Genomic DNA, 16,009 nt, shown 5'->3' on the forward strand with positions numbered 1-16,009 from the left:
TGAAAAACAGACATTTTGGAGGCCTAATGAGGAGGTCTGGTGTTAAGAGTTACTCGGTGACATATTTCAGCACCGCTAGAGAAAATGATGGGAGCATATCAGGGTGGAAAGAAGAGGCGTAGAATCGTTAAAGAGACGATTTTCTGCAACCGAAGGACAAAAATTGTCCCTGGCTTTCTTGAGGTAATCCTCCGCCATTTCCGAATCTCCCTTTGGCTTTTAATTCTTGCACTGGAAGCAATCCTCAGCAACCCATTGAGAATGAATTGGCAGGTGCTCTTCAGCTTTGCAGCAAGACCAGCCCTTTATGGTCTACAAGAGTTGTCTTCTTCAGTTGGCCATTTTTTCCCTTCGTGTTTTTCTTCTACTGTCGAGTTGGTGGTGGTTTCACGGCGCTGTTGGCTGAGGAAGTGTTCAAAGATGACAAATGGCCGAAAGAGTTACTTCCCCTCTTCCCAGCACTGACATCTTGTTCTTTTCCTCAAGAAAGCTCACAATTTCCTCCTGAATATGTGTGCCTTCGTGAGCTGACTCACATTTATGACCCAGGGTCGTGTGATCCCATTTTGCGACCTTCTGACAAAGCAAAGTCAATGGGGAAGCCAGATTCATTTAACAACCGTGTTGCTAACTTAACACCTGAGGTGATCCACTTAATAGCAGCAGCAAGAAAGATGGTATAATGGGGGCCAAATCAGGGGCGGGATTCTACCCTCTGCCCCCCTGCGCATGCATGCCAGATACCCGACAATCAACTGTTGGGCGGTGGCGCGTGCGCATGCAAAGTGTGGCTCTTCCGGGCAACCTCCCGCCTGCCGGGGGAAATGGTTCTGCATGCCACTTCCGGCACGCGTGGCATAGGTTCGCCAACACGGGTTTAAGGAATGGAAGAAAGCAAAAATGTTTTTTTTATCCCTTATCATTTATTTGGTGAGTTTAAAACTAAAGCTGCCAAACTAATCAAATAGCATGGAGTCCAGCACAAAACATCTTGAACTATTTGGTAACTTCCTTTATTCTACATCAAGCGGTCCAGAAAGAGCCAAATATTTAAGATTTAATAGAGCTTTGATGCCACACACGTCTCTTCAGTTCTGAACAGTTAGCAATAATTGTCGTATTTTCAAGTACAGCGTCAAGCAAATATCCAAGCAAGATACTTATTTTTTGGGGGGGGGGTAAAGATAACTGAACAGAGTTTTCTAGGAAATTGAATTATCTTCAACCACATACTTGTTTTCTGCATTTCATTTTTAAAAACTGTGCTCGTTTTATTGTTGAAAAAAGTACATATGTTCAATGATGTTAACCATATGATATAATATTATTTTTAAAAAGGGATTGAAAATTTTTTATTGACAGACTCCAAATAGTGGGGTTCTAGCCAAGCAGGACATATGCATATTAAATCTACAACAAATGGTGTAAAGTTATATTAATATTCTTTTAGATTTCAATCCAAAACCTAGACTCTTGAATTGGATTTCAAGCAGCATACACGTAACAAGCAACCTGTCTTTCTTAAGTATTCTCTAAAATGTTTGGTACATCCCAAATAAATGCTTTCCAAGCTCGGCTGTTTTTTTAGCAGACGTTTCATCACCCAGCTATGTAATATCATCAGTGCTGGTAAGGAATGGGGTTCGTTCTCAATTTGTATTCTTTCAGGGTTGGTGGTATTGCTGATTCTTTTGTTGGGCTGCTTACTGCTGGAAACAGGCAGAAGGCTAGTGTCAGCTAAAAAATAAAAAAAGTTGCCAGCAGAAAGGGAATGGGGGAAAGCAGTGCATTCCTTAAATGCCTCAGATAATCACCTTGGCAGCCGAAGCTGTTGGTGCGCAAGATTATTACTGGAGAGCATGATTGATGACTCTTGGCTATGGATGTGTCTCATTGGAGAATATACATCCAGGGGGTGGGGGGAAGACCAGGGTCAAGGGTGAAATGAATGATGTGTCAGAGTCGGCTACAACCAGGAAATGCCAACATGGTCACTCCTAATAAATCCAACTTTTTTACTCTGAGAGATGCGGCTAGAGACTTGTAATTTGAATCGGGGTGCATGTTGGAGCCCTGACAGGTAGTTCAATAACATCCATAACACCAGAAGACATGATGAAAACTCTTTAATTTCATAACATATGGACAGACATTACCATAATTTCAACTGGAAAACTGATTATCTTAGATCAAGCTAAGTCCACAAATGCTAGAGAATTCCCAGAAGCTTGGCATTCTGACAAGTTGGCCAACAATACATATGTAGACACCAACAATATCTATTGTTGTTGTTAGTTGCGAAGTCGTGTCCGACCCATTGTGACCCCATGGACAACGTTCTTCCAGGCCTTTCTGTCCTCTACCATCCTCCAGAGTCCATTTAAGGTCACGCCAACTGCTTCAGCGACTCCAGCCAGCCACCTCCTTCTCTGCCATCCCCCTTCTTCTTCTTTGTCCTTCAATCGTTCCCAGCATTAGGCTCTTCTCCAGGGAGTCCTTCCTTCTCATGAGGTGGCCAAAGTCTTTGGGTTTCATCTTCAGGATCTGGCCTTCTAAAGAGCAGTCAGGGTTGATCTCTTCTAGGACTGGCCGGTTGGATGGCCTTGCAGTCCAAGGGACTCGCAGGAGTCTTCTCCAGCACCAGAGTTCAAAGGCCTCCATTCTTTGGTGCTCAGCCTTCCTTGTGGTCTATAATATCTATATGTTATGCAAAAGAGACAGTCAACAAGCCAAAAAGGGAACAAAAGACCAAAACACTTCCTGTGATGACCCAGAGTGTAACACAAATGTAATCAAACCCAAAACTTAAATAAATGTCCCTTAATGCCTCCAATTTGGCCCCACTGTTCAATAATTCTCAGTTGGAGATAAAATGTATTCAAAAATAGTCTTCAAAAGAAATCAATACAGTCCAAACTTAATGAGTAGATAGAGGTGAAATAAAAAACCAAAACAAATTACAGTGAAGGAAATTTCACAATGGACCAAGATAAGTAATTACCAAATTCAAGGAGATAACAAGGCACAGTCTGTTGGAAGGATGCCAACCAAGATAACTTCAGCATAAAATAACACACACTTTGCTTCTGGCAACTCTGTGCTGTAATCGTCTCTCTTATATACTATTATCCCCAGCTGCAACCAATGAGGGGGATCATGGCCGCTTCCTCTCTCGTAAGCCAAGTTGTTTCCTTTTCTGTTCCTCCCTGCTTGTCCTAGGATGCAGAGGGGATGGGCCTGGTTCTTCCTCTGATTGGCCAGCTGGCCTCTGCCCTTCCCCAGCCTCCTCCACAACCTCCGGAGCCACATTTCCACTCCCTGTCGACTGTTCCTCCTTCTCCCTCAGAGTCTGACTCTAACAAGGGCATGACACTTCCCTACCACCAATCAGTACCCAGATGAGCATAGTTTAACTCCACTTAACACCAGACCAACAATCAGTAAAAAATAACCCAGTCAAGGAACTGCCAAACAAACTAACAGTAAACAGGGTAACTAACCAAAGAACCTCCAATATAAATTGAGAGCAAACCACTCCTTACTAGCACTTATGATGTTACCTAATTTGGTAAGGAAATGTCTGCATGAAAACATCCAAGCTCAGTGCCCCAAGGACCTCTCATTTCAACCCTGAGCTACAAATATTTTCCTTTGTCAAATAAATGCTTTGCTAGAATAATCTCATTTTCAGATTGAAAGAAAATAATTATACCCGCTGCTTTAGAATAGGACACTCAATGTCACTTCTGAAGTCCTCGAAATAGGTTGTGTTTGCTTCATCCTCTTATAAATATAGATTATTGGTTCAAGAACCTTAATTACTTCCTCCTAAATCTCTCACAGTTTTGTAAAACTTCACAGCAGCAATAACTCTGGGAACAAGTCTTCCACCTAATGGATAACGAAGCTGAACAAACGGCATCCAAACTTTCTTAGATAAGTCAAACTCAATTTTAAGTTCCACAGAAGTTTGGAAGGCAGCCTCTCTCAAAGTAAGCTGGTCCAAAATAATGTTGTGAGAAGGGGACATTTACCCCAAGAAAAGTTTTATCCCATTCTTTTTAAAAATGTGTCGATCTTATTATCTGAATTTTTTATGGGTAAGATGATTGCAATTCTGCCTTACAGCAGGGGTCTCCGACCTTGGCCACTTTAAGACTTGTGGACTTCAACTCCCAGAGTTCAAGGCAGTTCAGAGTTCAGAGCAAGGAACTCTGGGAGTTGAAGTCCACAAGTCTTAAAGTGGCCAAGGATGGAGGTTCCTGGCCTACAACATAGTTCAGTATTTCTCTTACAGGTAGTCCTCGACTTACGGACCAAAATTGAGCCCCAAATCTCTGTTGCTGAACAAGACAGTTGTTAAGTGAACTTTGCCCCATTTTGCGACCTTTCCTGCCACAGTGGTTAAGTGAATCACTGCAGTTGTTCAATTAGTAACCCGGTTGTTAAGTGGAATTTGGCTTCCCCATTGACTTTGCTCAACCGAAGGTTGCAAAAGGGGATCACATGACCCCAGAACACTGCAACCGTCATAAATATGAGCCAGTTGCCAAGCACCTGAATTTTGAACACGTGACCATGGGGATGTGGCAACGGTCGTTAAGTGCAAAAAACGATCATTAGTACTTTTTCTAGTACCATTGTAACTTTGAATGGTCACTAAATGAACTGTTGTAAGTCGAGGACTACCTCTATTTCCATCTATCCCTCCATATCCATCCATCCACCCATCTATCCATCCATCCATATCTATCTATCCATATCTATCTATCTATCTATCTATCTATCTATCTATCTATCTATCTATCTATCTATCATCTATCATCTATCTATCCATCCATATCTATCCATCCATATCTTTCCATCCATATCTATCTATCTATCTATCTATCTATCTATCTATCTATCTATCTATCTATCTATCTATCTCTGTCTCTGTCTCTGTCTCTGTCTCTGTCTGTCTGTCTGTCTGTCTGTCTGTCTTTCTATTTATCTATCTATCCATCCATCCATCCATATCATCTATTTATCTATCTGTCTATCTATCCATCCATCCATCTATCAAACTTCTCTGCCACCCATCTACCTTACAAGGTGATTCTGGGCTGCTTACACATTATAAAACCAGTAAAAAACAATTAAAAAGTTAAAAGGTTAAAAACTACAGACATTAAAATATTATTAAAAACTGTATTAAAACCAAACCTAAGAGAACTGAAAACTACATTCAACTTCTATCTATTAAATGGCCTCATAACTATATGCATTGATGCACAGAAAGCATGGGGATCATGAATAATACTACAGATAATTAAAGTCGGAAAATATAAAATTTAGGCTAATATCCATATTTGTCACTCTAGAGTGTACTCTTTATGTTCCTTGTGGTTGTGTTGACCATGGTTTTAAGGAAGTGCTCAAAGATTTAACATAAGAGAAATAAAATCATATGATTTCCTTTACCTTCTAAATCAGATGTCATTAGCGTGTCAGATACCAGGAACACAACAGTCATCAGTAAATAATTCATTAAGAGTTACAACCATAGCTGGTGTAATTAATACTCATGCTGCTTAAGCATGAAGTGATTAATATACAACTGTGAAGTGTATCCATCCATTAAAGCTAGCCTCTAAACCAGTGGTGGGCTGCAAATTTTTTAACAACGGGTTTTCTGGCTGGGTAGGCATGGCCGGTTGGTCATGTGACTGGGTGGGTGACATCACTCATCACACCCAGCCCTGCCTCCTGGCAACTTAGGCTGTTCTCCAGGCCATTTTCGGGCCAAAACTGGCCTGAAAAATGGCCCCCAAAATGGCCTGAAAACACCTCCCAAAAACAGGCTGAAGAATGAGCGGGGGTGGGGCCAGCCAGTAGTGGGATTTGCCAGTTTGCCAAACTGTGCAGAATCTTAACTACCGGTTCGATTGAACCGGTGTGAACAGGCAGCAGCCCACCTCTGGGTTAAACTCTACAAGAAACCACCAAGTACATTTTTATTTTATTCACTTTTATGGTCGTCATCCAGAGACACTCAGCAGATAATAATATCACGGCAATCAAAAATATGATAAAGCTCCATAAAAATGTGCAATAAAATACCCCTTGTATACATTTTAAAATATAGAATGAAATCAAGCAATTATAGCAGCAATATTAAATTAACGGCATTATTTCCTTCTCCATAGGCTGTCTGAAATAATCTTACAGAAAGCCAAATTTGTGAGAACACACGGGGTTTTCAGCAGGAGGCTATTCCATAGTACAGCTATTCCCTGCTGAGAAACTTGAATAATATTAAAACTTTATATGGCAATCTATTAACAGTAATGCAGAAAACAATAATTACACGCCATTGTAAAAGTAATACATAAAATATTCTGTTAAGAGAATAAAAAGATATCTGCGGTATCATCAAGACAAAGGATAGAAAGGGAAGTTGTACAATATTCCACGCTAATAAGCAATAATAAGAGTTGGTTAAAATAAAATGAGTGGAAGATTAGACATAGTCGGGGATACAATATTGGTACCCCTTGACTTATGTTCATCGCTTAGTGACTGTTCCAAGTTACAATGGCACTGAAAAAAATGACGTGTGACTGTGTTTCACTCTCATGACCATTGGAGTATCCCCATGTCATGTGATCAGAATTTGGATCCTCAGCAAGTAGTTCATATTTATGACGGTTGCATTTTCCCGGGGTCATGTGATCCCCTTTTGTGACTGTCTGACCAGCAAAGTCAACGGGGAAACCAGATTGACTTAACAACCGTGTTACTAACTTCACTTCTAAGTCAATGTATTGTTGATGAACCCATTGGTACTATGCCAGGCTTTGATAAACACATGTGTCTGATGGGTTTTGGTGTGGCCAATGACTTTGGCTTCATACATTATAAGGTAAAGGTTCCCTTCGCACATACGTGCTAGTAATTTTTGTCTCTAGGGGGCAGTGCTCATCTCTGTTACAAAACCGAAGAGCCAGCACTGTCCAAAAACGTCTCAGTGATCATGTAGCTGGCATGACCAAATGCCAAAGGCGCATGGAGCGCTGTTACTTTTCCACCAAAGGGGGCCCCTATTTTTCTATTTGCATTTTTTTACATGGTTTCGAACTGCTAGGTTGGCAGAAGCTGGGACAAATAACAGGAGCTCATTCCATTATGCAGCGCTAGGGATTCAAACTGCCGACCTTTCAGATTGACAAGCTCAGTGTCTTAGCCACTGAGCCACAGCATCCCTCAATCATACATTATAGCATTAAAAGCATTTTTATGTTTGGGAACTTCTACCTTCCTAAAATAAGCTACTTATAGGTGTAACTACCAATAAAAAGCAAATTGAGAGCTCTATTTTTGTCAGTTTGGCATTCAACATCCTTTATTTGATGCCTCAGAAATTCTCTCCCCGGGAGAAATTCTCTCCCCAGGGGAAGGCGAGAACTCCTACTAAATTCTAGTTTTCAGAAGGGTGATAGCTTCAGTGCAGACTGGAATTCGTCCTACAGGGTGAAAGGCTGCAAAATCTTTTTTTTTTTTTTGAAGTGGTCCAAGTTTTTATTTGTTTTATTATATAAAATACAAAGAAAAGAAAATAGGAAATTAAGGGAAGAGAAAGGAGTGGGGGAAAGAGATGTGAGAAACAAGGGAAGAGAAAGAAAGAAAGAAAGAAAGAAAGAAAGAAAGAAAGAAAGAAAGAAAGAAAGAAAGAAAGAAAGAAAGAAAGAAAGAAAGAAAGAAAGAAAGAAAGAAAGAAAGAAAAGGCATTGACTTACAACCCTTCTTAGCAGAGTACAAGATAAAAACACCCCATCCTCAACGTTTTGCTTTTATACATTAATATATAGCTAGCCATTTCTATAACAACAGATCTATCTGATCAACAAAACCAAAGTCAAAGTTTTATATATTTTTTTCATCACAAGCACAAAATCCAGAAGGGATAACCAAATGAAAATACATATCTTTCCTCTTGGAATAAAACAATAATGTAACCCTTCCTGCAAAGGCTGCAAAATCTTAACTAAGGGGTTAAATCCAGGTGGCTGAACTTTGACATCCAATTTCATCAGACCTAGAAATGCTGCTCTTAAAATATTTAGACAGTTGAGTTCCAGGGAATCTGTGGAGTCTTCATCCCCAAGAAGAATGAAATATTTTGGGAAATATTAAAAAGGCCAGAATATGATATTTCCCCGAAAGAGAGAAATGGAGCAACATGCTTTTAAAGACAGTAAGCAGACTCGGTCTTTCTGAATATCTCCCCCAGCAGATATTTGGTGTCCATTAAGAAAGACTGGTCCAGCCTATCTATAAAACAAAGGTCCGTCAGCTTCAGGATGAATGGGATTAAGAAGAACAGGACACAACCCTTCAGGGGATAACAGGATTAATCTACTACCATTTAGCAGAAAACATGGAGCTCACTACATTGCACCATAAGGGAATTTCAGAGACTGCACAACCTCCTCAGCAGCATCTCTGAGACTTATAAAAATCCATGGACTCATAAAACAATGGGCCAGAACCAGAAAACCCTGGTGATACCGCTTCATCAATAAATGGATTTTTCTTTCCTGGAGGTCGGAGCTGGCATCGCAACGATATGGCATGCGATCTTGGAGGTCTGAGATCGCTGCCGATATCTTTGCTCCTGGACGGTCCTATCGGATCCAAACCGTCCCGAAGAGACGGTGAAAGTGAAGAGCACATCCTGTCGATCCCAGGGATACCGCAAAGTCCCTGGTAGATCCAGGATAAGCTCTTCTTGCCAGCGGCAAAGAGGCAGCCATTAAAGCTGCTTAAGTTGGGACAGCTCCGAAACGGAAGAGAGCAGAAAGAGAGAGTGTGCCGGTTTGGTGAGAACTTTTTCTTTATTCTAAGATCTGAAAGGACACCCTAAGGAAAAGAAAGAATCTGTAAAAGTTTTGACAGAAGTGATTAAGTGGCGATTTTAAACAGGAATGTCAAAGTAATGGGTTTGTTTGTTTTTTCTCATTGCTGGATTTTCTATATATGATCTTGTATTTTGAAACTGGACTGGTTGTTTTTTTTTTGTTTATATCTATTTTTTCTTCTCCTTTTCGATTTTGTAATATTTTAGGCTAGAGGCTCCCTGTAGTTTTCATTTTTAAAAAATATTTTTTCTTTTTTTTATTAATCCTTATTATATCCTGCTCAGAAAAGGAGGGGGAAAGTGAGAGCAAAGAAACTTTGTAACACTGCCAACTAGAGGCTTGAAAATGTTCTATTTCTCTGTGACCAGACAAAGCTGAGAAAGAAAGAACTGAGACTCTTTTTCAAGGACATTGCCTGTTTGATAAGATAGAGGGAAGATCATGAGAAAGTATTATTGCAGGTGCTCTTCTGGGTTTCTATCAACAGCTGGAGTCTGGTGTTGAAACGTAGGGGGGAAAAGGTGATAAGTTTTTGGAGAAGAGAGTTATAATAAGAGCCTTGGATAATTAAACAAAGTGCAGGGTGCCCTTTTTACTTTTCCTAAGTTGTGCTATTCCTCCTCACCAGCTTTATTGTATTTCTTTTTCTTTTTATTTTTTGTAATAACTATATGGGTTTTTGGCTTTGTTGGAGCTTGTCTTTGTTTTTCTTTTTTTCTTTGGATGTCCAATCTCTATGTTTGCTTTTTATTTTAAAGGGAAAGCCTTAAAAGCCTTTTTTTTTCCTTTCCTGGTATTTTTGTTTTTTCATCTGCCTTTCTGGTTTATTTTTATGCACTTTTTTCTATTTGAGACCTTTCAATTGGATTAAGGTGTTGAAGAACCTGAAGAATTTTTCCTCTTCCTTTTTTTTTCCTTTTTTTTTTCTTAAGTCTTTTTCTTCATCTAACTATTGATTGGATTAAGGTATACAAGAACCTGAAGAAATTTTGTCCTCCCTTTTTTTCTTTCTCTTTATTATTATTATTATTGGGCTTCTTTTTTCTACTATTTTTATTTTGAACTATAATTGGTTACTTCACAATTGGATTAAGGTTTAAAAGAACCTGAAGATTTTGAATTGCTTAAAATGAGTAGGAAATTTATAGCTCCTGGTTCTTCAACTTCTACTTCTTCCTCTCCACCATCTGGAGAACAACGTTCAATACAGACAATGTTAAAGCAAGAAAAAGAACAAGAAAAAGTGACTCTGCAGATGATTATGCAAGGAATTCAAAATATTCAAGCAAGATCAGAGAATATTGAAAAGAGAATAGAGAACATCGAACAAAGAACAGAGAACATTGAACAAAGAACAGAAAACATTTAACAAAGAACAGGGAAAACCGATGAAAAAGTGGAGAACATCCACCAAATGATGTTGAAGTATGATGAGAGATTCCAAAAAATTGAAGAAGATAAACAAAGAGACAAGAAGATTGGAGATATTGATAATAGATTAACGGTGGTTGAACAAAATAAAAGTGGTAGGTTGAGATGGGAGATGGATAGATCAGAATTCTATCTTAGATTCCAAAACATAGAGGAAGAAAAAGGACAAAACCTAGCTGAGACAATGATAGAAATACTGGCTGAAGCTTTGGAAATAACTCAAGAGAAGATGATGGAGGGAATAGATGAGGTTTATCGAGTTTTCACAAGATATGCGATGAGAATAATCAAAATGGACTATGCTAATATAGTTATGATGGGAGATTTTAATGGAATTGTAGACAATAAATTGGACTATACAGCATAGAAAACAATAAAGCAAAACAGAAAGACTCTCCCTAAATCTTTTTTTAAAATGGTAGATGAAATAAATTTAAAAGATACATGGAGAAAAAGAAATGCTAAAACTAAACAATACACCTTCTATTCAAATAGACACTTATCATGGTCCAGAATAGATATGATATGGATGTCAACAGAATTAATAACTAACATTCAAGAAATGAATATTGAAACAAGTACTTGGGCAGACCACAATCCAATGACAATTAAATGGAAAGGACAAAAAAGAAGATCTAGATGGATGTTAAATAATACTATTTTAAAGGGAAAAGACTTCACACAGTGGATGGAGAAACAATTGGTTTTTTTCTTTAGAGAAAAAAAAGAAGATACATCAATTCAGAATGTATGGGATACAGTGAAGGCATATGTTAGAGGCTTGATAATAGACTATACAAGGAAAAGGAATACTATGAAAAGACTAGCCTCTAAGGCCCTAGAGGATGAGCATAAAAGGCTTGAAAAAGAGCTACAGAAAATGCCACAGAAAAAGGACGTCAAGTTAAAAATGGATATAATTAAACACAAAATGGGTCAAATAGAAAAAGAAGAATTAGCACAGAAAATTAGAGGTGCTAAACAGAACTACTTTGAAGACTCAAACAAACCAGGTAGATGGTTAGCATACAAATTGAGAAAGGAGAAAGAATCAAGGAAAATATTGCAATTAATAGATGACCAAGGCCAAGTTTGTCATGGTAGCAAGAAGAAGAAGGAAATCATTCGAGACTTCTATGGGAAATTATATATGCAAAAGAATATTGATGAGGAAAGAGTTAAACAGTACTTACAGAATGCTAATTTACTTCAGATACCTAAAGAGACTGAAAAAATGTTAGAAAGCAATATAACGATGATGGAGTTAACTGAAGCACTCAAGAAGCAAAATAATGGAAAGGCACCAGGCCCAGATGGACTTCCGGCAGAATTTTATAAAATATTACAAGAATCGTTGAATCTTCCATTGCTAGAAGTTATGAATGAAGTTATGTTAAAGAAGAAGATACCTAAATCATGGTCAGAAGCCTATATTACATTTATTCCAAAAGAGGAAGCCAACCCATTACAAATTAAGAACTATAGACCCATTTCTCTACTAAATGCAGATTATAAAATATTTGCTTCAATATTGGCAGAAAGTCTTAAAAAATATTTAAATAATTTTATCCATCCTGACCAAAATGGATTTTTGCCAAAGAGACAAATTAAAGACAATATGAGAGTAATCTTGGACACCTTGGAATACTACGAGGCACATCCTGAAAAACAAATGGCTTTGATATTTCTAGATGCACAGAAGGCATTTGATAATGTGAATTGGCGATTCATATTATTACTGTTGGAACAGATGGGTTTTGCTAGAAAATTTATTCAAGCAATAGAAGCTATATACTATAAGCAAACGGCAAAGGTAATGATAGAGGGAGAGCTGTCAGACTCTATCAATATAAGAAAAGGAACAAGACAAGGGTGCCCACTATCACCTTTGTTGCTTGTGTTAACTTTGGAAGTGCTAATCAGAAATATTAGAGATGAAAAGAAAATAAAAGGAATGAAAATCAAAAAGGAAGAATTTAAGCTGCAAGCATTTGCAGATGATCTGGTTTTCATCTTAGAAGACCCTTTAGAAACAGCATCAAAATTGATAGAAAAGATAGAGACATATGGAAAGGTGGCTGGTTTGAAAATAAATAAAGATAAGACAAAGATTTTGACAAAGAATATGCTATTAAGACAAAAAGAAGAACTGGCAGACCTATTGAAAATTCAGGTCACGAATAAGATTAAGTACTTGGGTATATATTTGACAGCAAGATGTAGTACATTAAAAGAGAATAATTATATTAAACTTAAACAGCAGATAGTGCTAGATTTGGCGAAATGGGAAAATTTACAACTGTCACTAATAGGGAGAATTTCAACAATCAAGATGAATATATTACCTAGAATTTTATATTTGTTTCAAACAATTCCAATTAGGCTTGGAAAAGACTACTTTGAAGATTTCAATAAAATTGTGTTGAAATATATATGGCAAGGTAAGAAAGCAAGAATAAAGTTAAAATTTTTGCAAGATGCTAAAATTAGAGGAGGATTTGGTTTGCCTAATTGGGAGTTATACTACCAAGCTACAAATCTGATATGGGTTAAGGAATGGATAACACTAAGAAATATTAGATTGTTGATATTAGAAGGACATGATTTGTTGTTGGGGTGGCATGCTTTTTTATGGTATAAAGGAACTAAAACACAGGGGTATTTTAGAAGATATTATATACGGGAGTCTCTGTGGTTAAACTGGGAGAAGATTAAAAGACAATGTTATCTGAAAATTCCAGTCTGGTTATCGACTATTGAAGCATTTTCTTATCCTATAATATACAAAAAGGAACAAACAGTTAGATATGGTGAATTATTGAATGAAAAGGGTGAACTTAAATCTATCCAAAAACTAGAGGAACAAGGTATAAAGATGAATTGGTTTTCATATGCGCAAATGCATTCAAGGTATGATAAAGATTCTAAAACAGAAGGTTTCTATGATAAATTGACTGACTTAGATAAGATTTTGACAGGTACTGATGAAAAGGAGATTAAAAAATTGTATGGATATTTATTAGAAATTAAACTAGAAGAAGAACAAATTAAAGAAACTATGATTGATTGGGGGAAGAATTTTGGATATGGGATCCATTTAGAGAAATGGCAAAAATTGTGGTCTCAAAATTATAAAATGACAATGTCAACAGCATATAAAGAAAATTTGAATAAGATGTTTTACAGCTGGTATTTTCCCCCGACAAGAATAGCAAGAATGTTCAAGAATAAATCTGAAAAATGTTGGAAATGTCATCAGACACCTGGCTCATATTACCATATGTGGTGGACTTGTGCAGATGCTAAAAAATACTGGACTAAAATCCACCTGTGGTTGGAAAAAAATGACAAAAAACATATAGACTTGAAACCAGAGATATTTTTATTGGGAATTTTACCTGAAATATATAGTAAAGACTTGAAATACCTGATTGTAAATGTATTAACAGTGGCTAGGATTGTATTTGCTAAAAACTGGAAAAATGAGAAAATACCATCACAGGATGAAATCATTAAGAAAATATTGGAATGTGCTGAAATGAGTAAATTGACATTTGAAATTAGAGAACAAGAGGATAAATAATTTTATAAAATTTGGGATCTATTCTATCAATGGTTAGACAATAAAATACAGTAATGAAATATGTAGACTTTTAGAAAATAATAAATATATAAATGTACTTATTATATCTACAAAATGATTTTAGGATAGATTTGGGATGATAATATGAACTGTTATAAAATAAACTAAGTAAATTAGGATTATCTTGTAAAACATGAATGAATAAAAGTATAGTCAAATGATTGATTAATAATGATATTAAGGTATTTAATTTTTGATTGACAATATGAGATCATATGCAATGTAATTGTAATTGAAGACTACGAAATGGAAGCGCAAAACAATTTGTAAACCAACCGGCACACTGTATGTATACATATGGAAGATAGCTTGATGTTTTTGTGTTTTGTTTGTTTATGTTTGTTTTTAAAAACCAATAAAAAAATTAAAAATGGATTTTTCTTTCCAATCAGCCTCCATTTTATTTCCAGCATTTTTCTCCCAGCTCAGAACTGAACCAGATGGATTTTTCTTCCAACAAGACCAAGTGAGGAAAAAAAAATTTACAATCATTCCAGATCTACATGTTCCTTCAATTAAACCATGTACTTCTACCCACTGCCCCCCAAAATAATACCAATAAAGAGAACTTAAGCCCACGGAGGGCTATCTTGATTTCTCTGCAACTGTTCAGGTCCTGTTTGATCAGTTATAGTGATTTAAGAGGTCTCTGTAGCAATGGTGGTATGCTACTGGTTCAACCTGGTTCAGCTGAACTGATAGCAGAAATTGCTACTGGTTCAGCCAAACCAGTAGTAAAAAAGAAGCCTCCAATCAGCTGAGAGGAGAAAGAAGAGAAAAATACAGGATCTCACCCAGGGGTGGGATTCAAATTTTTTAATAAATTTTTTTAATAAAAGTTCTGTGGGTGTGGCTTATTTGGTGGGCGTGGCTTGGTGGTCATGTTATTGGCTGGGCATGGCCAACTCTATCACTCACATTGAGGCACGCATCTCCTTGCCTGGCCTCTCATGACTGTGGGGATGCTGCAACAGTCGTAAGTGTGAAAAATGGTCATAAGTCACTTCTTTCAGTGCCTTTGTAACTTTGAATGGTCACTTCACACAAGCAAAGTACCAGCAAAGGAGGGGGAAAAAACTCAAGAGAAGTTCTTGAGACAGGAAGTCCAGTCCTGCCAAGAATGTAACAAGGGTTAACGGAGAGGCAGTTTCTGTAAGCAACACCAGAATGTTTCCTTCCTGCCTTCCTTACAGGATTAGACCAGTAATTTCTTCTAACAACTGGCTCTCCGAACTGCTTAGAATGTTCGCAACTGGTTCTAGCGAATTGGTGCAAACTGGTAGAATCCCACCCCTGATTGCACCCCCAACCCATCTTTTCTTTATCCTCTCAGCTGATTGTCACTGAAGGCCTCAGCTGGTATATGGAAAGCTGTGTGCATGTGTTAGATGCATTAGGTGTGCACGCACACACACATGGACTGTCACCAAATTGGTAGTGGAACAGGTAGGATCCCACTGCTGCTCTGTAGCTACCATCTCTTCATGGGAAGGATTAACTTTGGATTGAATTTCAGAACTTAACTTTTCCTTGAAAATTATTAAGCATGGGAGCAGTGGTGGGATTCAAGAAGTTTTACTATCGGTTCTGTGGGCATGGCTTGGTGGGCGTGGTGTGGCTTGATGGGCGTGGCAGGGGAAGGATATACTGCAAAATCCCCATTCTCTCCCCACCCTGCTAACCTGCTTTCCAGCTCCATTCTCCTGTGCAGGGCAACAAAAGAAGATCAGCTGGGACTCAATGGGAGGCAGAGAAGAGATGGGGGCGGGGCCAGTCAGAGGTGGGATTTGCTGGTTCTCCAAACTACTCAAAATTTCCGCTACCGGTTCTCCAGAACTGGTCAGAACCTGCTGAATACCACCTCTGGAAGTGAGGCTCTGTAGGCAATCACATGTAACCCTGAGAAGACCCTTTGAAGACAGCTCTTATTTCACAGTTCAAAAAGACAAGCCACAATCTCAAATGCTCAAGCTGTTGTTTATTAAATTAAATGAGCAGCAGAAATTGGATGGATGAAATGTGTTAAGAAAATGAT

The 16,009-nt window shown here is 37.9% G+C and overlaps 1 protein-coding gene and 1 long non-coding RNA gene across 4 annotated transcripts in view; one reads left to right on the forward strand and one right to left on the reverse strand.

The window, feature by feature from the left end:
- LHFPL3 (LHFPL tetraspan subfamily member 3) overlaps nt 1–16,009 on the forward strand; it is a 176,552-nt gene that overhangs the window by 114,884 nt on the left and 45,659 nt on the right. The gene's annotated exons all lie outside the window — the stretch shown is intronic.
- On the reverse strand, nt 1,173–3,702 carry LOC148125559 (uncharacterized). The gene is made up of 2 exons (XR_015743794.1): nt 3,561–3,702; nt 1,173–2,697 (listed from the first exon to the last, which is right to left on the reverse strand). It is a non-coding gene; the product is annotated as an uncharacterized LOC148125559 (long non-coding RNA).

This window comes from Pseudonaja textilis, chromosome 5, assembly GCF_049901715.1.
Source record: "Pseudonaja textilis isolate UNSWEBS1 chromosome 5, rPseTex1.2, whole genome shotgun sequence".
Taxonomy (NCBI): domain Eukaryota; kingdom Metazoa; phylum Chordata; class Lepidosauria; order Squamata; family Elapidae; genus Pseudonaja; species Pseudonaja textilis.